General features: G+C 37.9%; 1 protein-coding gene across 12 annotated transcripts in view; it reads right to left on the bottom strand.

The window, feature by feature from the left end:
- CBFA2T2 (CBFA2/RUNX1 partner transcriptional co-repressor 2) overlaps positions 1-27,460 on the bottom strand; it is a 141,973-nt gene that overhangs the window by 45,057 nt on the left and 69,456 nt on the right. The window lies entirely within an intron of this gene.

Genomic DNA, 27,460 nt, shown 5'->3' with positions numbered 1-27,460 from the left:
GTTATGTTATACATCATTTTAATGCACATTTCTCGTTTTTTTTTGGTAATGACATCACTTGCTGTTTATTTTATACTTACTTTAGAATAGGAAAATGATGTTAGACAAAAAGTAAATTCAAGTGATTTTCTTATTTGAGTTCAAAATGGGTCATAAAGCAGCAGAGACAACTCACAACATCAACAATGCATTTGACTCAGGAACTACTAATGAACAGTGCAGTGGTGGATCAAGTTTTGCAAAGGAGACGAGAGCCTTGAAGATGAGGAGTGCAGTGGCCAGCCATCGCCAAGTTGACAACGACAACTGAGAGCAATCAGCGAAGCTGATCCTCTTACAACTACATGAGAAGTTGCCCAAGAACTCAACGTCGACCATTCTATGGTCATCTGGCATTTGAAGCAAATTGGAAAGGTGAAAAAGCTTGATAAGCAGGTTCCTCATGAGCTGACTGCAAGTCCAAAAACATCGTCATTTTTTAAAGTGTTGTCTTGCCTTATTCCACACAATAACAATGAACCATTTCTCGACTGGATTACAACATGAGACGAAAAGTGGATTTTATATGACAGCTGGGTGATGAGCAGCTCAGTGGTTGGACCGAGAAGCTCCAAAGCACTTCTCAAAGCCAAACTTGCATCAAAAAATGTCATGGTCACTGTTTGGTGGTCTGCTGCCCATCAGATCCACTACAGCTTTCTGAATCCCAGCCAAACCATTACACCTAAGAAGTATGCTTAGCAAATCGATGAGATGCACTGAAAACTGCAATGCCTACAGCTGGCATTGGTCAACAGAAAGGGCCCAATTCTTCTCTACAACTTCCGACTGCACATTGCACAACCAATGCTTCAAAAGTTGAATAAATTGGGATATAAAGTTTTGCCTCATCCTCCACTGACCTTTTGCCAACCAATTACCCCAATTACCACTTTAAGCATCGACAACTTTTTGCAGGGAAAATGCTTTCACAATCAGCAAGAGGTAGAAAATGCTTTCCAAGAGTTGTTCAAATCCCAAAGCACAGATTTTTATACTACAGGAGTAAACAAACTTATTTCTCTTTGGCAAATATGTGTTGATGGTAATGGTTCCTATTTTGATTAATAAAGATGTGTTTGAGCCTGGTTATAATAATTTAAAATTTATGTTCTGAATCTGTAATTACTTTTGTGACAACCTAATACCAACATATCTACCTAGAGGACTGAGAAGTTATGGAAATGATTACTTAGTATAATAGGCTGAATGGTGGTTGCCCAAAATATGTCCACCTCTTAATTCTTTGAACTATGAATGTTTCCTTATTTGGAAAAGAAGGTCCTTGAAGATGTAATTAAGGATCTTGAGGGAAGGAGACTATTCTGGATTATTTGTAGTTTCTAAATCCAATATGATGTCCTTATAAGAGGATGATGTCTGTATAACAGGGAAAAGACAGACAGAGGGAAGTCGACGTGAAGATAGACCTAGGCCCACAGACAGAACACCATGTGACAACAGAGGTAGAGACTGGAATAGTGCCATCTGCAAGCTAAGGAATGCCAAGAATTATTAGTAACTATCTGAAATTAGAAGACAAGGATAAAAAAGATTCTTTCTCTGAGGTCAAGAACGAATCAACTCTGCTGATACCTTGATTTTGGACATCTGGCCTCTTGAACTGTGAGAAAATAGTGTTGTTTTAAGTCACTCAGTTTGTGGTACTTTGTTATGGCAATTCTAGGAATCTAAGACAAGGCAGCAAGGGCAAGGGATTATGTGACACAAGGGTTAACAGTGAGAACAGTGGCTGGGAAAGAAAGAAACCATGTTATGAATTCAGCTTATCTCAACTGCATTCTTTCTTGACTTCTTATAAATTAATCAAAGTAGTGGGGTTGCTGCTGCTACTGCTAAGTCGCTTCAGTTGTGTCCGACTCTATGCGACCCCATAGATGGCAGCCCACCAGGCTCCCCCGTCCCTGGGATTCTCCAAGCAAGAACACTGGAGTGGGTTGCCATTTCCTTCTCCAAGTAGTGGGGGGTGGGTAGCTAATGTGGGACTATCCAGACAACTGAACATCACTGCATGGCATGGAAACAGAATCATAGTCTGCTATATATAAATTACTATGGATGATGAAATACATGTTTATATATATCAACTATTCTAAGTAAGAAAAAAGAGTGGCGACAACATTTCTGACACCAGGCATGTCATTTATGATGAGTGCCCAAAAAATAAAATAAAAGTAGAGGTGACCCTAAACACAGGCTACTTCATCCACAAGGGCAATTTATAGCTGTTTGACAATACTCGATGGCAACAAGTCCCAGAAAATCAGATTGGGTAGATTAAACTTGACATTAGAATTAGGTCTCAGCTAATATGAATAGGACTTGAAGAGTAATGTTCTAACACCTTCAGAGAGTTATTTTTCCCATTAAAGGAAACTTGCTACCTATTTGGTTAAAAATAGGGTCAGGGCTACCATAATAACCTTTAAGTTGAGCTATGTTCTTCTCAGCTATTCCAAGTTTTTCACCTAAGTACCATGCACTTATTCTCCAATAACTGCTAAATTCAAGTAAAAGAAATGAGAATGTTACATCAAAGTTTTCCTTCACTGAGATCACAGTTATAAACACAATACATCTAAAAGGATTCATGACACTGGCAAAAAGGCAAATCTTTGTACACTGAAGGGTACTTTCTCATGAGGAAAATATCCCCCAAAAGAATTTTTTTACTTTAGTTTGCCACATTTTGGGGAGAGAGAAAATGAATACACAAAGTCAATCAGAGTAGCAATCCCAAGTTACAAATCCCCTGACAAAAATGTGCAGCTCTTTGAGAGCCATGTGGGCAACACTCTGCCAGCCCTTCCATCTCTCTGTCCAGGACATTTTCACTATAAAATTGATGGTCGTCCTGTCTGATTAGTGGACTAATTAGCTATCACGTTTGCCTTTTTCTTCTTGACAGTGTTTTCTCAATGCCCTTCAGAGCACAGTTGACATGCTTCCAGCTCTTCCATCTGGGCCCAGCTTTCCGGAGGGTGAGGGGAGAAAAGAAGGAAGGAGCTGACAGTTGTCTCGCACTGTTATGTGTTGTGTACAATGTGCAACAACCTAGAGGGAGCCTTTCTTCAGACCACCTGCCTTTACAGCAAGGGCGCCAAAGGCCCGAGGAGGGCTTAGCAGTGAGATGTGTTTTAGCACTAAGCACTTGGCAGAATGAAAAACTCAGAGCAGCCCAACTACACAACACTGAATTATATATATACCAAGTGAAAGCTTAGAATATGGGAAAAACCCAAACTCCAGAGTACTGTTTATAGGTTAAAACTACCTATCCCTTATTCACATCACTACTCACAAACCTGCAACACTAGTGATATGCCTCAGGTTTCAAGCAACAACACTGTCTAGTAGGAAGAGTATGGGTACAGAGATGGAAAGGTTTGGTGTGAACCATCATTCTAACAGCCTGCATGAATTTTATTAAATCACTTCACTTTTCTGGGCCTCATTCTGTTGTTAAGGATTAGAGATAATGCTAGTGCTGGATATAAAGGTATTTTAAGAAAGAATACTAGTGATGATTAGAAAACATGAAGACTAGTGCCTGATTTTATCACTTAACTTGCCTTGTTACCATGTCCAAGTTAATACTGACATTTGTTCCCCACAGAAAATGAGTATACGATCAACAGTCCATGCAACCTCAGTGATATTGTATGGAAAAAATCTAAGAATTAACAGTTGCAAAAGCACCGAGTATAATGTAAGATGATATTGTATTGGAAGCTGGGCAGTAAAACTGCACTTGATAACATGAGAGCTCTATCCTGGTTCATAATCTGATAAATCCAGCAGTTGTTCAGGTGGTGGATAAGGAGTATATTCCGAAGTAGGCATTTTAACCCTCTGCTTGGTGGTCAATCACTTTCAGAGTGACATAATTTCTGAATTTTTTTTAAACTGATGTTTTATAAAACATCTAGATGGATCCCTTCAAAGAATCAACCATATTTTGAGCTCTTTTCAATTCCAGAGAACCTTAAAGTTCAAACAGAAGAAATTTTATTTTCTTCAGTGTGACTTGAGCCCAGAAACACCACTAAAGAGACAAAGTACTCAGTCCTAGAAAATTAATTAGCCCTTAGTTTTATCAGAAAGGTTCAACTAGGTCTTAAACACAGATTCTAAAGTTCAACACAATTATTCAGTCACTCTATGAGTTTGTGCTTTGATTATTTAAAATATCTGGATATATTGGAAATGTGATCACATGAATTTGCAATATCACTGATGCTTCACCACCTAACAACATAAAGCCAAACAACTTGAGCTAAAGAAGAAGGATAAACATGGGAAAATATGTCTGGGTAATGATTTTACCCCTCCATTGTGAAAGATGCTAAGGAAGTCACGAAAACAGAAAACTGACAAAAGAGAACAAATAATAAACAGTTCTCTGTGTGAGGGTATATTGTGATACTTTTCCTCCCACATAAAAAGTTGAAGAATCAAACATGAAACTAAAGGGCAGAATTATTCTGTAGCTTTAAGAGAAAATAATGCTAAACACAAACATAAACACCCTGTGTAACTAAGTTCTACTCGAGACGAATTTTGTATGATAAACTGCCCACAAATGAGGGCATTTACAAGTCATTATAAACCGCTTTTCCATTAGTTTTTTTTTTTTTATTACAGTCTTTAAAAAATTACTTTGAGGTTGATGAAGGAGCAATAAATACAAGAAGTATAAATAAGAGAGAAGACAAATGCAACTATGTGAGGGGAAGGAGTGCCCACAAACAACTGCAAAGAGGTGGAAATCCCAGAGCTGCAAAGGGGAATGAAATTTAGGTGAAAGAAGGTGAGTTTGATGTGAAGGATGCTCTATCACTTACTTGCTGTGTGACTATGGTTTCTGTGACATGTCCCCTCCCAATAACCCTGTTAATGATTTTACTTGGCCATTGAGATGTTTACCTATGCTAAGTTCTAGAGAGAAGAAGATATGGTCAAGTGCTCCTGATTATCATCTCTGAGAAAAATAAGCTGAATACAGATCTTACTATACTATAGTTATACTTTCTTACTATAAAGAAAGCTGAGTGCCGAAGAATTGATGCTTTTGAACTGTAGTGTTGGAGAAGACCTTGAGAGTCCCTTGGACTGTAAGAAGATCCAACCAGTCCATCCTAAAGGAAATCAGTCCTGAATATTCATTGGAAGGACTGATGCTGAAGCTGAAACTCCAATACTTTGGCCACCTGATGCGAAGAGCTGACTCATTGGAAAAGACCCTGATGCTGGGAAAGATTGAGGGCAGGAGGAGAAGGGGACGACAGAGGATGAGATGGCTGGATGGCGTCACCGACTCGATGGACATGGGTTTGGGTGGACTGCGGGAGATGGTGATGGACAGGGAAGGCTGGCATGCTGCAGTTCATGGGGTCGCAAAGAGTCGGACACGACTGAGCGACTGAACTGAACTGAACTGATAGATCTTTCATATGAATACCACAGGAATACTGATAATTCCAAACAGGGTGAACCAAGGAAGTCATTACCAGTTCTTTAAAACAAATCATATTCCTAACTAAGAAACAACTGTCATAGTTTAAACAGAACTGTTTTGGGGGGGTGCAGAGGTTAGGTAGATAATTTTCTTTTTTGTATGTACAAGCATATATTTATATGGTTCAAACATTAATATATGATATAAAAAGAAATACTCCCTGCTCCTGTCCCTATATACCCTACACCTCACCCAAAACCACTTGTATTTGTATATTCACCCATTCTTTCTCTCTACAAATGAGCTGATCCCCAAACATGTAAGAGCCTAACCTAATGAGTATGATCTGTAGTTAACTGCTTGCAGACATGATAAATGAGCACAAGCAAGAACAGAACCTCCTGTCTCATAGATTTATAAGCCACTAAGTTTTAGCATGGTTTGTTGTAGCAATAAACCAATAGGCAACTGATCTATACTACATACAAACTGTACTGCTCCTTGTTTTTTTGTTTCATTTTATAATTTAACAATATGTCCTGAAAGTCCTAATTCCACAACTTTTTTAAAAAAATAAACAAATGAATGATGGATGGGGAAGGGATAAACTAGGAAATTGGGATTGACATATACACACTACTATATAAAATATATATAGTATATTTAAATATTTATAGTATATAGTAAATATATATAGCATAGTATAAATATATACTGTCTAACTAATAAGAACCTACTATATATAGCACAAGGAACTCTACCTAATACTCTGTAATGACCTATATGGGAACAGAATCTCAAAAAGACTGTATATAAGTATAGGTATAACTGATTCACTTTGCTGTACAACAGAAACACAACACTGTAAGTCAACTGTACTGTAATAAAAATTTTTAAAAAAAATCAATTCATGACAGTTCATTGTGGGAGCGTACCACAGTTTATTCAAACAATTCTCTACTGATATATAACTGAACTACTTGCAATCATCTGTAGCTGAATTTTGAGGTGCTCTAGTTTCCATAATACCAACTGCTCTGTATTTGCAAGACTCTGGGAAAGAGAGAAAGAAGACAGGACCCTGAGTTACAAGAAAGACAGACATATTTAAATGTGTACAAAATACTAAGAAAATAAAGAAGTAGAAGCATTACTTAATTCATTAAGGCCAGGGAAGTCTTTATAGATCATTAAGTAGTTTATTGGGAAGGCTACTTGGGCTATCCAGGCAGCATATCTGGACAAAAAGCATGAAGTGTATGGTTTGAATGCTGCATCAAAAGTTGGTATCAGACCAAGGAAAAAATCAGGAAAAAGATTTTCTTGACCACAATTCCTCTTTAACAATTGTCAAGCACAGGTAAATGTTCTAAATGTGTAACTATCAGGTAAGAAGCATTTCCAAAACTGACTATTTTAATCTTTTAAAGATCATGGAAAGAACATCAAAATTACTGTTGCACTTATAGGCTTATAAGGCTTAAGGATAAGCACTTCCCTTTCTTGTAGCTCTGCCACAAACCTGACAACGCATTCAACTTTCTAACAACATGCAGGCTTCATACGCAGTGATAGCCAGGAATAATGGTTTACAATGAGAGAGAATTTATTATTCAACAAAAACAGAGGCATAAGTATTCAGGTAAAGACTATCAGAAAGTATTTTACAAGGGACTTTGAAAACAGAACCCAACTGAAACAAAATAAATGCTTTACCATATACTAATGATAAGGATTGAAAAAAACAGATGTTTACATTCCACATTCATAAATACATTGAAAAATTAATTTAATACATTTCTACAGTCAGGGATCAGCAACTTTTTCTGTAAAGGGCAATAGAGTAAGTATTTTTGGCATTTTGGGCCATATGGTCTCTGTCACAACTATTCAACTCTGCTGTGGCGGCACAGTAGACAATATACAAAGAACTGGGCTGTGTTCCAATAAAACTTTATTTGCAAAACCAGGCAGTGGGCCACAGTTTACTGATCTCTACTATGGTTGATGAGGCGGCTGCGACGGCTCGGCGCAGAAGCGTGGCCGACAGGGGCTAGGCCGGGCCAGGGGCCGGGGGCCTAGGCCGGGCCGGGGCTATGACTGGTGATAGACGCAAAGTCCAATGCTGTAAAGAGCAATATTGCATAGGAACCTGGAATGTTAGGTCCATGAATCAAGGCAAACTGGAAGTGGTCAAACAGGAGATGGCAAGAGTGAACGTCGACATTCTAGGAATCAGCGAACTAAGATGGACTGGAATGGGTGAATTTAACTCAGATGACCATTATATCTACTACTGTGGGCAAGAATCCCTTAGAAGAAATGGAGTAGCCATCATGGTCAACAAAAGAGTCCAAAATGCAGTACTTGGATGCAATCTCAAAAACGACAGAATGATCTCTGTTCGTTTCCAAGGCAAACCATTCAATATCACGGTAATCCAAGTCTATGCCCCGACCAGTAACGCCGAAGAAGCTGAAGTTGAACGGTTCTATGAAGACCTATAAGACCTTCTAGAACTAACACCCAAAAAAGATGTCCTTTTCATTATAGGGGACTGGAATGCAAAAGTGGGAAGTCAAGAAACACTTGGCGTAACAGGCAAGTTTGGCCTTGGAGTACAGAATGAAGCAGGGCAAAGGCTAATAGAGTTTTGCCACGAGAACGCACTGGTAATAGCAAACACCCTATTCCAACAACACAAGAGAAGACTTTACACGTGGACATCACCAGATGGTCAACACCGAAATCAGATTGATTATATTCTTTGCAGCCAAAGATGGAGAAGCTCTATACAGTCAGCAAAAACAAGACCAGGAGCAGACTGTGGCTCAGATCATGAACTGCTTATTGCCAAATTCAGACTTAAATTGAAGAAAGTAGGGAAAACCACTAGACCATTCAGGTATGACCTAGATCAAATCCCTTATGAGTATACAGTGGAAGTGAGAAATAGATTTAAGGGACTAGATCTGATAGACAGAGTGCCTGATGAACTATGGACAGAGGTTCGTGACATTGTACAAGAGACAGGGATCAAGAAAATCCCCATGGAAAAGAAATGCAAAAAAGCCAAATGGCTGTCTGAGGAGGCCTTACAGATAGCTGGGAAGAGAAGAGAAGCGAAAAGCAAAGGAGAAAAGGAAAGATATTCCCATCTGAATGCAGAGTTCCAAAGAATAGCAAGGAGAGATAAGAAAGCCTTCCTCAGCGATCAGTGCAAAGAAATAGAGGAAAACAACAGATTGGGAAAGACTAGAGATCTCTTCAAGAAAATCAGAAATACCAAAGGAACATTTCATGCAAAGATGGGCTCGATAAAGGACAGAAATGGTATGGACCTAACAGAAGCAGAAGATATTAAGAAGAGGTGGCAAGAATACACAGAAGAACTGTACAAAAAAGATCTTCATGACCCAGTTAATCATGATGGTGTGACCACTCACCTAGAGCCAGACATCCTAGAATGTGAAGTGAAGTGGGCCTTAGAAAGCATCACTACGAACAAAGCTAGTGGAGGTGATGGAATTCCAGTTGAGCTATTTCAAATCCTCAAAGGTGATGCTGTGAAAGTGCTACACTCGATATGCCAGCAAATTTGGAAAACTCAACAGTGGCCACAAGACTGGAAAAGGTCAGTTTTCGTTCCAATCCCAAAGAAAGGCAATGCCAAAGAATGCTCAAACTACTGCACAATTGCACTCATCTCACATGCTAGTAAAGTAATGCTCAAAATTCTCCAAGCCAGGCTTCAGCAATACGTGAACCGTGAACTTCCACATGTTCAAGCTGGTTTTAGAAAAGGCAGAGGAACCAGAGATCAAATTGCCAATATCCGCGGGATCATCGAAAAAGCAAGAGAGTTCCAGAAAAACATCTATTTCTGCTTTATTGACTATGCCAAAGCCTTTGACTGTGTGGATCACAATAAACTGTGGAAAATTCTGAAAGAGATGGGAATACCAGACCATCTGACCTGTCTCTTGAAAAACCTGTATGCAGGTCAGGAAGCAACAGTTAGAACTGGACATGGAACAACAGACTGGTTCCAAATAGGAAAAGGAGTCCGTCAAGGCTGTATATTGTCACCCTGCTTATTTAACTTATATGCAGAGTACATCATGAGAAACGCTGGGCTGGAAGAAACACAAGCTGGAATCAAGATTGCCGGAAGAAATATCAATAACCTCAGATATGCGGATGACACCACCCTTATGGCAGAGAGTGAAGAAGAACTAAAGAGCCTCTTGATGAAGGTGAAAGAGGAGAGTGAAAAAGTTGGCTTAAAGCTCAACGTTCAGAAAACTAAGATCATGGCATCTGGTCCCATCACTCCATGGGAAGTAGATGGGGAAACAGTGGAAACAGTGTCAGACTTTATGTTTTTGGGTTCCAGAATCACTGCTGATGGTGACTGCAGCCATGAAATTAAAAGACGCTTACTCCTTGGAAGGAAGGTTATGGCCAACCTAGATAGCATATTTAAAAGCAGAGACATTACTTTGCCAACAAAAGTCCGTCTAGTCAAGGCTATGGTTTTTCCAGTAGTCATGTATGGATGTGAGAGTTGGACGGTGAAGAAAGCTGAGCGCCGCAGAATTGATGCTTTTGAACTGTGGTGTTGGAGAAGACTCTTGAGAGTCCCTTGGACTGCAAGGAGATCCAGTCAATCCATCCTAAAAGAGATCAATCCTGGGTGTTCATTGGAAGGTCTGATGTTGAAGCTGAAACTCCAATACTTTGGCCACCTCATGCGAAGGGTTGACTCATTGGAAAAGACCCTAATGCTGGGTAGGATTGGGGGCGGGAGGAGAAGGGGACGACAGAGGATGAGATGGTTGGATGGCATCACCGACTCGATGAACGTGGGTTTGGGTAGACTCCAGGAGTTGGTGATGGACAGGGAGGCCTGGCATGCTGCGGTTCATGGGGTCGCAGAGAGTCGGACACGACTGAGCGACTGAACTGAACTATGGTTGATTAAAAGACTGGAAAAATTCAAATGCCTAATTCTTAGTTTGTTTTTTATTTCTATGCCTATAAACATTTTTGTAAAAAAATCACATCCACCAAAGTGGCCCACTTGAATAATGTTTTATTTTCTAAAGCCTGGATGTAAAGAGATTCTACTATTGACAGTGAAAGAAAATAACATATAAAAATTAGTTTAAAACAGAAAAAAAAAATATTTAAAGACAGAACACTAACAACATGAAGCTGAAGAGCTGCTAAAAGGAGGCTAGTCATCTGATTTTCTTCCAAAACTCAGACAGACCTAAATGGAGAACCTCAAAGATGACCAGCATACCTGTGAAGGACCACTTGCTTCATGACTATGTTTATTTCCTTCTTAGTCATCTCTCCTCTCTCTGTCTTCAACTAGTGCCATCTGACACCAGAAACAAAGATAACCCAGAACATATAAATATCTCTAACAACTTGATGATAACAAACAACCCAATTTTAAGAATGCACAAAAAGATTTGAAGGAACAGTTCTCAAAGAAGATATATAAATGGCTGGTGAGGACATAAAAAGGTGTAAGACATACTAGCCATCAAAGAAACACAAATTGTAACACATCAATGAAAAGGGACATACTACCATCCAACAACAAGGATGAATACCAGAAGCATTAGGCTAAGTGAAAGATGCCAGACACACAGTAAAACTATATACTGTAGTATCCTATTTATATGAAACTTTAGACAAGACAGAATTAGTGACAAAAAACAGATCAGTGCCTGGTACTGATGGGAAGAAACTGACCCCAAAGGGGTACATTAGGAGGCATGATAAATCTTTTTATGGTGATGGAAATATTCCATATCTTGATTGTAACGATGTTAAAATAACTACATACAATAGCTAAAACTCAAATTTTTTACATTAAATTGGTGTATTTTATTATATATAAATTACCTCACAATAAAGCTAAGAAAATCAGCAAACCAAATCCAGTAACGTATTTTTTTAAAAATTACAATCAAGCTGAGTTTATCTAAGGATGTAAGGATAATTTAATATTAGAAATCCAATAATTTACCACATTAACAGATTTTTGAAAAACACCTTAGAAAGAATGAAATAATGCAATTTGCAGTGACATGGATAGACCTAGAGATTGTCACAGTACTGAAGTCAAAGACAAATATCATGATATCACTTACATGTGGAATCTAAAAAATGACACAAATGATCTTATTTACAAAATAGAAATAGTCACTGATGTAGAAAACAAACTTATGGTATCCAAGGGGGAATGGGATAAATTGGGATATTGGAATTGACATATATACACTACTAAACATAAAACAGATGACTAATAAGAACCTACAGTATAGCACAGTGAACTCTACTCAATACTCTGTAATAACCAAGATGGGAAAAGAATCTAAAAAAAAGTGGATGTATAAATGTAACTGATTCACTCTGCTGTATAGCAGAAACTAACACAACTATGTACATCAACTATACTCCAATAAATATTAATTTTAAAAAATCCCCCTAAACCCACCTTAAGATCACTCTATAATTACAGAAAGGCACTCAATAAAACCCAATTCCATTTATAAATATGAATAAAACTAGAAATAGAAGATCAATTCCTTAACTTGATAAAGGGTCTCCTCTAAAAACCCATATACTGTTTGTTGAAATACAAGCATCACTTTTCAACTCTGAAAGAAAAAGATGTGCATTATCAATGCTTCTTTTCAATATTTACTCAAGAGTTAAGCCATAGTAGGAATCCCTGGTGGCTCAGCAGTAAAGAATCCAAGAATCCACTTGCAGTGCAGGAGGCCACCTGCCATGCAAAAGTGTCTTCGATTTCTGGGTCAGGAAGATCCCTTGGAAAAGGAAAATGGTAACCCAGTCTAGCATTCTTGCCTGGGAAATCCCGTGGATAGAGGAGCCTGGCAGCCTACAGTCCATGGGGTCACAACAGTCATACATGACTTAGTGACTAAAACACCACCACCACAAGTCATGGCAGCAGGACTGTTATGCAACCGTAACGGGTATAAGGATTGGAAAGAAAGAAATAAAATGATCCTTTTGCACACACAAGATAACTTTCTATGCTGACCCAAGAGACTCTACCACCCAATATTAGAAAAAAACATGTAGCTTTAGCAAGGGTGCTAGATAAAAGCCTAATATTTTAAAAATTAATTGCATTCCTGGGCTTCCCTGTTGGCTCAGTGGTAAAGAATCCGCCTGCCAATGCAAGAGACACAGGTTTGATCCCTAGTCCAGGAAGATCTCACATGCAACAGTGCAACCAAGCCCGTATGCCACAACTGTTGAGCCTGTGCTCTGGAGCCTGGGAATCGCAACTACTGCGCCCACATGCTGCAACTACCAAAAGCCAGTGTGCCCTACAACCTATAGTCTGCAACGAGAAGCCTTTGCACTGTAACTAAGAGTAGCCCCTGCTCACTCCAACTAGAGAAAACTCTGTGCAGCAAAGATGACCCAGAATAGCTAAAAATAAACAGCTTTAAAAATTATATTCCTATACACCAGCAAATAAACAGTAATTTCAACAAGATATGAATACACAACAAAAATTATAAACCACCTAGAAATAAACATAACTCAAGATACATAAAATCTTTATAAAGAATATAAGTAGACTGAAAGACATGAAAGAAGACAAATAATTGGAAAGATCTGTCATGCTTATGGATGGAAAACTCACTATCACTAATATTTTCTCTTCATTTTAATGAATAAATTCAACGTAAATCTTATTACATGCCAGTAAGACTTTTGGTGTAACTTGATGAACAATTACTAAAATTTACAAAATTTACATACATAAATGTCCAGCAACAGAGAATAGACAATTGTGGCTTATTCATAAAAAACAGTGAAGACTGTTAAAATAAGTGAACTAATTAAAGCTCTGTGTATTGAAAAGCTAAATCCCCAACAGTGTAACCATACTTGCTAAAGAGTATGCTGTACGAAAAATAGGGACAGTAGGATACTTTAATAAAAACCATTTAAAATTTATGTGTGATAAGGGATTGACTTACATTTACATATGTATATGTAGTAAAGTACTTTTTTAAGCAAGGGAATAATAAACATCAAATTCAAGATAATGACTATTGCAAAGGAAGGAAAGGAATGGAATCAGGTACAGTCACAAACTGTAGTTCTAACATTGCACTTCTTTAAAAGATCTGAAGCAAATCATAAGACAAAACATTAAAATCTGATAAACAGTGGGTACCTGGTGTTTGTTTTTTTCCTATTTTGTAAACTTGAAATATGTCCTAAGAAAAGAAAGATGACTAGCTACAGTTGGGGAAATGGTAAGATCATAATACAGGAAGAGACTAACTTACAAGGTTATTATAGTGGGAGACGACTGTGGCCTTGGATAGGAGTAGTAGTAGGAATGGAAAAATGGGGATAGATTTCAAAAATATTTAGAGTTACAATAAATAAGATTTGTTGATTGTTTAGACAAATATCATATGATAGCACTTATATGTGGAATCTAAAACATGACACAAATGAACTTATTTGTGAAAGAGAAACAGACTCACAGACATAGAACAGACTTGTGGTGGCTAAGAGGGAGGAAATATGGGGGAGGGATGGATTGGGAGTTTGGCAAACTATTGTACAAGGAATGGATAAACAACAAGCTCCTACTGTATAGCACAGGTAACTATATTCAATCCTGTAATAAAGCATAATGGAAAATATGAAAAAATACGTATGTGTAAAACTGAATCATTCTGCTATATGCCAGAAACTAACAACACTATAAATCACCTATACTTCAATGAAAAATAAATTTAAAAACAGGATAGTGACTATTTATACACTAAATACTTGTTCATACTTTAATAGTTTACTCACATCCTCTTCTTCAAGTTACTAATCAGTTTCTTCGGATTAGTCATAAAGTCAAAGATTTATAGCATGTTCACAAGCTCCTCACTCTCACCATTTCCCATGTTCTGCAATTTGCCCATACTGTTTCACAGAACATTCTACCTTGCATTTCTCTGGTGATATTTTCAGCTCCCAGTTCTGGACAGCCAGGATCAGTCACCCATGTCCATCTTCTGTTTACCAAAGCCTTTTTAGGGCAAATCCATTCTCAGGGAAATATGAATAAGGAGGGCAGAAAAAAGGACATGGTAAGAAAGGTGTTACTTCCCTACATTGGAATATTAAAAAAAAAAGTGTATGCATGCCTGTTAAGCCACTTCAGTTGTGTCTGGCTCTGCGACCCTAAAAAAAGTGTATAGCTGATTTTTATGGAACTGTTCTTTTTGGCATGTTAGTTTGGCTGTCATAACAAAGTATCACAGACTGGGTAGCTTTAACAACAGAGATTTTTCTTTTCTCACAATTCAGGGAGCCAGAAGTTTGAGGTTTTGTCAGGGTTGTTTTTTTTTCTGAAGCCTCCCTCCTTTGTATCTTTCTTCTCCATGTGTCTTCATATGGTCTTTCTGAAGACATTTGTGTTTCCGAATTCCCTTCTTATAAGGAGAGCGTCATATTGGATTAGGGCCAACCTTAATAGTCTCATTTTAACTCAATTACCTCCTTAAAGACCCTACCTCCAAATTCAGTCACATTCTGAAGTACTCCGGGTCTGGACTCCAACAAATACATTTTTACAGTTCAGCCCTTTAATAGTGGAGGAGGTTGAGCAACTTTTCCTGAACTGAATTTTAGTGTTCTCTCATTCATCCATTTGAAAATAGGTGAGTACCTATCCACAAAGTATCCTACGGTTGAGGACAGAGCTCAAGGAACAATTTTGAGATTTTTAGCCTGTGCAACTGGAAGAATGGAGTTGCTATTTTCTGAGAAGGGGGAAAATGTGAAAAGAAGATGGGGTGGGAGGTATAGTTTGAGATCATTACTAACTTAGACAGGCCTAGCAGATATTTAAATGGGGATGCTGGATAGGCAGGTGGATATAAAAGTCTGAAGATGAGGTGGGCTCGTGACTAAATGTTGTCAACTGACGATGCACAGATGCTATTTAAAGCTTGAGACGATATATTAGAGTGAGTGAGTAAAGAACAGAGGTTCAAGGACTGATTTTTAGGTATTCTAATTTGGGGGATCAATCAAGATGAGAAGAAACTGAAAAAGGAGATAGAAAATGAGCAGCACTGTGTTGTCATTTTGCAGAACATCTTAAACTTATATAGAGCTGCATGTTGATTATACTTCAATAAAAATGAAAAGAAAATTAAGAGAAAAAAAAAGAAAATGGGCAGCCAGGGAAATGGAAAACAGAAGCCAAGTAAAGACTATAATCCTCCAAACTGCAGACACTGTGAGTTTCAAAATTAAATATACAGATACTCATGTAGAAATACATTCTTTTAATAAACAAAAGGGACCTAATCAAACTTAAAAACTCTTGCATAGCAAAGGAAAACTTAAGCAAACTGAAAAGACAACCAAAGAATGGGAGAAAATATTTGCAAACAATGCAACTGAATAAGGGATTAATTTCAAAAATATACAGACAGTTCATACAATCTGACAACAGAAGAACAACCTAATTGAAAAATGGGCAGAAGACCTACAGAGACATTTCTCCAAAGAAGAAATACAGATGGCCAATAGGCACATGAAAAGATGCTCAACTAATTATTAGAGAAATGCAAGTCACAACTACAATGAGGCACCACCTCACTCCAGTCAGAGAGCCCTCATTAAAAAGTCTACAAATAACAAACGCTGGAGAGGGTGTAGAGAAAAGGGAATCCTACATTGTTAGTGGGAATGTAAGTTCAAATGTAAGCTGCTGTGGAAAAACAGTATGGAGCTTCCTCAGAAAACTAAAAGCAGAATTACCATATGATATAGCAATCCCATTCCTGGGCATATATCCAAACGAAACTATAATTCAAAAAGACACATGCACCTCTATGTCCACTGAAGCACTTTTCACAACAGCCAAGACAAGGAAACAACCTAAATGTTCACTGATAGATGAGTGGATAAAGAAGATGTGGTATATATATACAATGGAATACTACTCAGCCATAAAAAAGAACCAAATAATGCCATTTGCAGCAACATGGATGCAACTAGAGACTACCATACTAAAGTGAAGTCAGTCAGAAAGAGAAAGACAAGTACCATACATTATCACTTAGATGTAGAATCTAAGAAACAGAAATGGGGACATAAAGAATAGACTGGTGGTTGCCGAGAGGGAGTGGTGTGGGAGAGGTTTGGATCGGGAGTTTGGGATTAGCAGATGCAAACTGGTATAGAATAGGTAACAATCAGGTCCTACTATATAGCACAGGGAACTACAGTCACTATCCTGTGATAAACCATAATGGGAAAGAATATGAAAAAGAATGTATATATCAACATGTCACTTGGCTGTACAGCAGTAATTAATACATTATAATTCAAATATACTTAAATAAAAAATAAATTAAAAAAAGAAAAGGTAAATACCTTTCAACACCAAGTATTTTAAAACTTCGCCTTTTGTCAAACCATCAACAAACAAGAAAAAATTACAAAGAAGCCTAGAACAAATATATTATCTGTAGCAAAGGATACAAAGGCATTTAAGAGACTACACAAGTCTCATTCCAAAACTTAACTGGAACAAGTCAAGCACAATGGCTAGTGCTTTAGGGCACATCAAACAGTTAATATATAATCTTCCTTCCTCTCCCAAATTAAGATTCTTAGTTGAATCAGAATATATAACAAAGACAAAAAGGCTAGTTTGCAGCAAAGATAAGAAGAAAAGGACAGTCTGACAAACGGACCAAATTCCAAACCAGCTGGAGATTTAAGTCCTTGTAGAGTCAAAAGCAGGCTATTATAGCAGAAAGAAGACGGGGCATGAAACTACAAGATGTGCCTTTGAATCCTAATTGTTCTGCCAATTTATCAGCTGTGGGACCTTGTACAATTCACTCCAGAGTCCAGTTTTCCTCATCTGTAACATGGGAGGGAGGTGTTGAAAAGCCAAAGTAACAACTAAGAAAGTGCTCTGTTACACGACTCATGTATAAGATATCATTAGACAGTTATCTATCAGGAATGTATTAACAATCATTATACCACTACATGTTGAAAGTAACTGAAGGGTCTCTTCCAATGCTAATGATTTAAAAAATTTAAGGGTATGTTGTAATTGCCTGCCAACATCAAAACTGTGTTGATAACCTTAATGCAAGTTAAAAGTAGCAGCAACACAGCTGACTTGATAATGTAAATAGGGAAAAGTGAAATATGGATTGTTGCTTCTCAGCTTCAACAAATGTTTATTTGGAATAATAAAGTTATCTATTCCAATGGCACACCATCTGTTTCAAGTCTCCACCAAGTTAATATTTTTCACATGAACAGAATGACTTAAAATTACATTTGATCAGCATCGTGCCTTGAGGTGAATGTTACCCCTACTATACACAATTTAAACCTCAACCTCTCAAGCTGGAATCAAGATTGCTTGGGAGAAATTTTAATAACCTCAGATATGCAGATGACACCACCCTAATGGATGAAAGCAAAGAGGAACTAAAGAGCATCTTGAAGGAGGTGAAAGAGGACAGTGAAAAGGCTGGCTTAAAACTCAATATTCAAAAAACTAAGATCATGGCATCCAGTCCCATCACTTTATGGCAAACAGATGGGGAAAAAATGGAAGAAGTGACAGACTTTCCTTTCCTGGGCTCCAAAACCACTATGGACAGTGACTGTAGCCATGAAATTAAGACACTTTCTCCTTGGAAGAAAAGCTATAACAAATCTAGACAGCATATTAAAAAGCAGAGACATCACTTTGCCAACAAAGGTCCATCTAATCAAAGCTCTGGTCTTTCCAGTAATCTTGTACGGATGTGAGAGTTGGACCATTAAGAAAGCTGAGTGCTGAAGAATTGATGCTTTTGAATTGGCCAAGTCAAAAATCTCTCTTGGTAAATGTCACACTGCACTTGCAAGTATGTGGGTTATGTTCAAATATATTTTGATATTGATTTCTAACATAATCCCATAGTGATATGAGAACAGACACTGAATGATTTTAATACCTTTAGACCATGAAATTTTTGCACCTTGTTTTATGTCCCTGGGTATGTTCTAGTGTCTCCGAGTTTATAGTCTATGAGAACTTGAATAGAACTTGCATCCTACTGTTGCATGAAAATTGTATAAATCTTAATTATGCTAAATTGGTTCACAGTGCTCTTCAGGTCTACTATATCCTTCTACTTCTCTGTATACTCATTCTATTAATTTTTGAGAGTTTGATATTGAAGCTCCCACTCAAAATCTTAATTTATCTACTTAAAAAAATAATTGTAATATATAGTGGAACTACTTGTAACATTGTTCTGTACTTTCCAAGTCTCCTGTAAATGTGTTATCACACTTTCATAATTTAAAAAATGAAAACAAAAAAAGAAATTTAATGTTTTTTTTTCAATGAAGTTACTAGAAAATTTTACATTATGTGCCCCCTATTATAATATAAGCCTACATGGCATGCATTATATTTCAACTGGACAGCTCTGATGTAGAAATACGATACAGCAAGAAAGAAAAAAACATGGTCTCTGGATTCAGACAGATTCACATTCAAACTGAGGCTCTGCTACTTTTCCAACTATTTAATAGTAGGAATAGTTCTTCCTGAAAAGTCTCAGTTTCCTTGTTTATAAAATGCTGTCAATACTGTCCAGCAGCTGGGGCTGCTGTTGACAAGCGAATGAAATAAAAATAGAAAAAGCTAGCACAAACTGCATGCCACAAAAAGAAATTCAATTAGAGAGAAATCTGGACAATAATGACCTAGCACTGTTTGGGCTGATCAATTAAGGGCAGGATAGTTTTGGGAATTCCCTGGTTCGATCCCTGGTTGGAGAACTACAATTCCGGCCCGCATGGCACACAGCATGGCCAAAAAAAAAAATAAGCAGGGGGGATAGTTTTGATTTATTGTTCCTTTTTAGTTCCTTTAAGCTCAAAATAAAGAGAATTTATATTAACTGATCATTTTATGGGTCTAAATCTTAAAAAAATGTAACAAGATATATATGTAAACAAGATGCTTTATAACAACGCATCTAGCAGAAACAGAATCAAGACTAATAGTCCCACAATGGATAAAGACTAAAGGGGGTGTTTCCTCAGCCTCCTCATGATCTTTGTGTCTGGGCATCTGACTTCTAACTCTGAAGTTCTATATCAGATTTATTCATGTGTGCATTTCCCACAGCCCTAAACTGTCCTCTGTTTATCTCCATCATCATTAATTTTCAGCTCTAATTAAAGCCATACATTATACATTTATACCCTTTAAGTTTCTATCAACAACAAACTTGCTTTTTATTTGTTTTTATTAGAAATAGGCCTTCAGGTTAATCGAACACTTTTTTAATGTGGGGAAGGGATCTATTTATAGAAATTTTTTTTTTTCTCCTTGAAGGCCTTAATGTCAACCATCCCTGCATGATGGAATCACTTTGTTTGATTAGGGTGTACTGGTATTACTCTTAAATACAGTGTTGTTCTTTATAATAAACCGAGGAATAAAGAAAAAGATCATGCAGTATAAGCCTTTCAAACAGGCCAGAAAAAAAGGAACAATAAAGAAATATGAGCTGAATGACAGTGGTAATTTTTTTAAAATATCTGTATATCTGTTTATTCACACCTAGATTTTTATTGAAATTAGACAACACTCCCTTTCAACGGGAAAAAATGGTTCACTCTAAATTCCTAACTTCATCACTATAAAATTTCTAGTGTAATTTAACCTACATGAATGAAACAATGTTTGGAACAAATGGTCCAGATGTGAGCATCTGCCTCTCAAATTTGCCTTGGGATACAAATGTTAAGATTAATGGCTTTAAATGCCAAAACAGTCCAGACATAACAAGTTAAAATGAAATACATGTAAAACAATTCAACTTTAGGTCTTGGAAACATCTAAGATGTTTTCCATACAAGTTCCACTTAAGAGAATGTAATTAAAACTAATTCCAGTCAACAAAGGCAATGAGTATTCAGTTCAGTTCAGTCCAGTCGAGTCTGACTCTTTGCGACTCCATGAATCACAGCACGCCAGGCCTCCCTGTCCATCATCAACTCCTGGAGTCTACCCAAACCCATGTTCATCGAGTCAGTGATGCCATCCAGCCATCTCATCCTCTGTCGTCCCCTTCTCCTCCTGCCCCCAATCCTTCCCAGCATTAGGGTCTTTTCCAATGAGTCAACTCTTTGCATGAGGTAGCCAAAGTATTGGAGTTTCAGCTTCAACATCAGTCCTTCCAATGAACACCCAAGACTGATCTCCTTTAGGATGGACTAGTTGGATTTTCTTGCAGTCCAAGGGACTCTCAAGAGTCTTCTCCAACACCACAGTTCAAAAGCATCAATTCTGCGGCGCTCAGCTTTCTTCACCGTCCAACTCTCACATCCATACATGACTACTGGAAAAACTATAGCCTTGACTAGATGGACCTTTGTTGGCAAAGTAATGTCTCTGCTTTTAAATATGCTATCTAGGTTGGTCATAACTTTCCTTCCAAGGAGTAAGTATCTTTTAATTTCATGGCTGCAATCACCATCAGCAGTGATTTTGGAGCCCAAAAAAATAAAGTCTGACACTGTTTCTACTGTTTCCCCATCTATTTCCCATGAAGTGATGGGACTGGATGCCATGATCTTAGTTTTCTGAATGTTGAGCTTTAGCCAACTTTTTCACTCTCCTCTTTCACTTTCATCAAGAGGCTCTTTAGTTCTTCTTCACTTTCTGCCATAAGGGTGGTGTCATCTGCATATCTGAGGTTCTTGGTATTTCTCCCAGCAATCTTGATTCCAGCTTGTGTCTCTTCCAGCCCAGTGTTTCTCATGATGTACTCTGCATATAAGTTAAATGAGCAGGGTGACAATATACAGCCTTGACGGACTCCTTTTCCTATTTGGAACCAGTCTGTTGTTCATGTCCAGTTTTAACTGTTGCTTCCTGGCCTGCATACAGGTTTCTCAAGACACAGGTCAGATGGTCTGGTATTCCCACCTCTTTCAGAATTTTCCACAGTTTATTGTGATCCACACAGTCAAAGGCTTTGGTATAGTCAATAAAGCAGAAATAGATGTTTTTCTGGAACTCTCTTGCTTTTTCGATGATCCAGCGGATGTTGGCAATTTGATCTCTGGTTCCTCTGCCTTTTCTAAAACCAGCTTGAACATGTGGAAGTTCACGGTTCACGTATTGCTGAAGCCTGGCTTGGAGAATTTTGAGCATTACTTTACTAGCGTGTGAGATGAGTGCAATTGTGAGGTAGTTTGAGCATTCTTTGGGATTGCCTTTCTCTGGGATTGGAGTGAAAACTGACTTTTTCCAGTCCTGTGGCCACTGCTGAGTTTTTCAGATTTGTTTAGTAGTGAAGTTTAGACTTAGGTAGAGACAATTCTATGAGAGTATCCCGTATACTTTTAGGAAGCTGGCAATCAAGTACACAGCTTCCAAACTGAGATAATCCTCAATTTCTGTGCTCTAATTATGAATATTCTAAGGAAAAGAAAACTTTAAAGAGTCAAAATACATAACATTGTGGGGACAGGAAAGGACTCTGTGGGGATTTTTTCCTGACTCAGAGCATCTTTTGTATTTCTCCTTCTCTGTATCAGTCCCTATGGCAAAGTACTTTTGATTTTAGAAATTCCTGACTATGAAGGATCTTAAGATTTTTATCAGTTTTGAATCCATGCGCAATGCAAGGATCTGCTGTAAGATATGAATGACTTTCATGAGTCCAGTGTCTATTTAAAACCTTCAGAGAAAGATATGATGAGCATTTTTCATTGTTTTGGGCAAAGAACCAATACCAATGGGAACCTCAGTTTACTCTAAAATATGGATAAAAATAATAATTAATTGCAGTGTGGATAGGATTACATGAGCATATACCTGCAGTCTGTCTGCACATGCTAAAGTAAGATACCCATTAATATCTATCTTTTTAGGGAAATGGGGCAAATAGTCAAATAGTCTTATATGCAACGAAGGACAAAACAATTAAATCTATATTTCATAATTAACCATGAAGAGTAATCATGCCTTTCTTCTATTGTTAAGCTTTTCTTCTAAAGTTAACTTTCAATTTGCCATGGGCAAGGTTTTAATATCAATTTCCCACATCTTCTCATTCAGTCAGTCCTCCATCACTCTGCCAAAGTATAAGAAAATGGATAGTGAATTCTGGGAGAAAATACTGATGTATTTCCAGCTCAAACTGTAAGGCTTTCTGGACTATCTATATGCTTGTTATCTTCCATCAGTTCCAGTATTTGATTAGTAATGTACTAGAAAGAAAAAACACAGAAACAAACATATTTCCAAGTACCACTTCAGCTACTGGGGTTAAAAAATGATTTCTTTGCCAGAAAAATGTTCATACCATTTGATTGTGTGACCTCACTCCTGGGAATTTGTTCTTAAGAAAATAACTCAAGGGATAAAACAGTCTATGCCACAGAGGAGTGGTTAATTAAATGGTGGAACTGCATGTCAATGTGAATTATGAAGGCATCACGAATTATATTTATAAAGATCATTCAACACTTGGAACATGCGTACAAAACAAAACTATGGAGGAGGAAGCCTCCTATAAAGTTATATATGCAGTATTATTACAATTATTTATTTTAAAAATTGATACACATGGACACAGAGTATGTAAAGGAGCATGAAAATGAAATAGAGGATATAGTGGGCATAGCAAGTAAATACCAATTTCCTGAATTCTTTTCGAACACTGCTTATGAAATATTTTCATTACTCTCCTTACTAGATTTTCTTTTCTACAGAGGAATCATAAGATACCCACTGAGCTGCCAAGCATTCCTAACATATTAAGTCTTCCTTTACACACAAGCAGTATGATCTAGTTACAGTGACCTAATTACTGAAACCAAAATTTTGACAAATACTTAGGGTCAGGGAACAATGGGACAGATTACTTGAAATAGGAAGCATGACAGGAAAACCAAGACTTCAAGGTCAGAAGCCCTAGATCCCAGTCCTTCTCCACATGAGCAGCACAGATGGGTAAAAATAGGTTCTTAATTCAGACCAACTGCCCTAGGTTATAATCCCAGTAATTTGGCTGTATGACCAAAGGCATGCCAGTTAACCTGTAAAAACTTCACTGTGAGTTTACAGGGTATCATTTTTCCGAACATAGTAACTGCTTAAACAAATAATCACACCTAAAAGAGTGGTTCACTGTCTGTGTAAAACAGACAATGAAGTCTGCCCCTCTCTCCAACCTGTTTTGTCATCATGAAATGAAGTTAGTAGTCCTGTTCTAAATTGCAAACCATTTTACAAAAACACCAACATCGTCATCATCAATATCATCCACTATTATTGCTGTTACTAACTCTACTGTTCCTACCAAGAAGCCAGCTGAAGAAGCTGGTTACAGTTTACCTAATGGGTTGAGAAGAAATCTTCTAATCCAAAACTGATACTTAAACACCTGTCCCCTCAAAAAAAAAAAGAAGGAGAAATAGAAAGTTCATAACTAAATGCATGGTCTGGCCAGTGTAAGAGGGGTACAGGAAAGGGCTTATAGCATTTTCACAGTTGTCCTCTGAGGGTGGAAATAAATGCATACTATAGCAGAACTCCCTGCAGAAAGAACACATCTGATGAAATAGTTTCAAAATGCATTGCTGGTAGGGACTTGTTCAGTTCAGTTCAGTCACTCAGTCATGTCCGACTCTGCGACCCCATGAACCGCAGCACGCCAGGCCTCCCTGTCCATCACCAACTCCTTGAGTCTACCCAAACCCATGTCCATTGAGTCGATGATGCCATCCAGCCATCTCATCCTCTGTTGTCCCCTTCTCCTCCTGCCCTCAAGCTTTCCCAGCATCAGGGTCTTTTCCAATGAGTCAGCTCTTCGCATCAGGTGGCCAAAGTATTGGAGTTTCGGCTTCAACATCAGTCCTTCCAATGAACACCCAGGACTGATCTCCTTTAGGATGGACTGGTTGGATCTACTTGCAGTCCAAGGGACTCTCAAGAGTCTTCTCCAACACCACAGTTCAAAAGCATCAATTCTTTGGCGCTCAGCTTTCTTTATAGTCCAACTCTCACATCCATACATAACCACTGGAAAAACCATAGCCTTGACTAGATGGACCTTTGTTGGCAAAGTAATGTCTCTGCTTTTTAATGTGCTACCTAGGTTGGTCATAACTTTCCTTCCAAGGAGTAAGCGTCTTTTAATTTCATGGCTGCAGTCACCATCTGCAGTGATTTTGGAGCCCAGAAAAATAAAGCCCCGAAAATAAAGTAGGGACTTGGTCACCACCTAAATTCAAAGAAGGTGACTTAGGGCTTTAAATATATTCAATCAACATCCCTCTATGAGTCATTATTTAAATTCAACAAATAATTCATTCTTAATTATATGTAATTTTATCTTTTTTTAGAAACAAGGTGATTTTAAAATATTTACTATGCTTTATGAAACATAAAATATGAAGACACTGTATAAACATACTCAACTCAAAAAGAAACATCCTAAAACCTTATCAATATTGTATTCAAATTACTAATTCGTAAAAATAGTTCTTATACTTGACTTGGCTCAGCAGTAAAGAATTCGCCTGCAATGCAGAAGCCATGGGTTTGATCCCTGGGTTGGGAAGATCCTGGGGAGAAGGAAGTGGTAATCCACTCCAGTATTCTTACCTTGGAAATCCCACAGACAGAGAAGCCTGGTGGGCGGACAAGACTTAGCAACTAAAACAATAACAACAAAATAGTTACCTCTCCCAAAATAAGGTTTACAAAATTAAAGAACTTTAAGCTAAAAAGCCATATAGGCAGGCTGTCCAGACAAAGAAAATGAGACCCAGACAAGATTTTGGAGCTTGTGGCTCTGACCCTGGGAAAAGCCCATTACCATGTGGCTAGACCAACTTTATGGTAATGACTAAACTGAAACAAATGAATTCTCAAATTAGTACAATAGTGTTCTTGTATAAAGGACTGGTAAATGGCAACAAGGTTTCATGGAAATAAAGATATGTGATAAAAACAATACACATTCTGAGTATACTTTTCTACTGAAATAATTATAACACAGTAAGGCCTTAAGGTAAAGGAAAAGAGAATAGATAATGTATTTATAGAAATAACATATAAAACATAAATACAATCATAGGCAAAACCTGGAAGAAAACGTGGAAAAAATAGAACTTGTTTTTAATAAAAGGTAAGGTAGTACTGCCATTTTTAAAGCAAGAGGTTACCATGATGATTCATCTTATACATCATTGCTAAAGGCTAACATGACCCAAGTACCGTACTAAGTGCTCAGAAAACAAAAATGAAGCTGCAGTTCTAACCCAGAAAGAGTCCATGGTGTACATGGATGACAAGAATCAAAGGAGGGAACCTCAAGTAGAAAGAGAGTGGGTGGGGGTTTAGTTGCTAAGTCGCGTCAGACTCTTTGCAACCCTTTGGACTATAGCCCACCACGCTCCTCTGTCCAAAGGATTTTCCAGGCAAGAATACTGAATGGGTTGCCATTTCCTTCTCCAGGGGATCTTCCTGACCCAGGGATCAAACCTGGGTCTCCTGCACTGCAGGCAGATTCTTTACCGATTGAGCTACCAGGGAAGTCCAAGAGGGAGTGGCTGCTGCTAAGTCGCCTCAGTCGTGTCCGACTCTGTGCGACCCCATAGACGGCAGCCCACCAGGCTCCTCCGTCCCTGGGATTCTCCAGGCAAGAATACTGGAGTGAGTTGCCATTTCCTTCTCCAACGCATGAAAGTGAAAAGTGAAAGTGAAGTCGCTCAGTCATGTCCAACTCTTTGCAACCCCACGGGCTGCAGCCTACCAGGCTCCTCCGTCCATGGGGTTTCCCAGGCAAGAGTACTGGAGTGGGGTGCCATTGCCTTCTCCGAAGAGGGAGTGGGGATGCACACAAAAAGGAAGATGTAGCTGAATCTTATGGCTCATGGTCATCACTGAGAATCAGCTAAAAATGAAGACTTCTGTCCACCAAATGAAGAGTATGTTCACATATACTAATGCTTCTACAACCAAATCCAGTGGTGTCCACATATAGATCCCAAATTACAAGTGTCTCTTCTAGAGATTTCATTCAGCCTACCTTCCTAATATACATCTTAGTTCAATGGTTTGAAAATTTTAAGGCTAACTTCATTCAGTGTTTGAGAACAGGGAACAGATGGCTCACACAGCATAAACTCGTCCAAGAACTAATTTTTACCAATCACATGTGGTTAAAACCCAGATTTATACCTACAGATTAGTGAGCAAAAGAAACCCTCATAATGACTTGACAATTATTCATTCAGTGTGACAGCTGTTTGTACCACTATCAAATGTGAGTTTTAAAACATAGGTTAACACCCCTGGTTCCTCTGGATTAAAACAAAACCAAACCAAAATTAAAAAAAAACAGAAACAAAGAACCTGAGATACAATACCAATCAAAGTATAAAACAAGTCTTTGTAAAGAGAATTTAGAAGGTGAAAACCACTAAGTAACTACATAATAGACAAAGTAAATTGTAGACATACATACCTACTCATTCCAATGTTCATGCTGTATACCATGGCTTCAGGCTTTATTTTCATTAAAAAATAAAACAAAAACACTTCAATGTTATCTATGCTGGATATTGTTCTACCCAAATGGCAAAAAAAAAAAAAAAAAATCACTTCCTTAGGTGATGGTTTTGATGCTTCTATCAGCTGCTTAAAATAAAGAACATCAAAAAACTTCTGTTCACAGTCACACACACACGGTCCCCAAATGCACAATTTGTCCTTTTTTTTCCCCCCCAGAAGAGGCCAGCCTCTGTCTCTTGTACAGTAAGCCCCTTGAAAGTTGGGGCCCATGACTGTCT

This window comes from Giraffa tippelskirchi, chromosome 13 (genome assembly GCF_054371585.1).
Source record: "Giraffa tippelskirchi isolate mGirTip1 chromosome 13, T2T-mGirTip1v1.2.pri, whole genome shotgun sequence".
Taxonomy (NCBI): Eukaryota; Metazoa; Chordata; class Mammalia; order Artiodactyla; family Giraffidae; genus Giraffa; species Giraffa tippelskirchi.
Note: the sequence above shows the minus strand (reverse complement) of the source record. Positions and strands in the feature narration are given on the sequence as shown.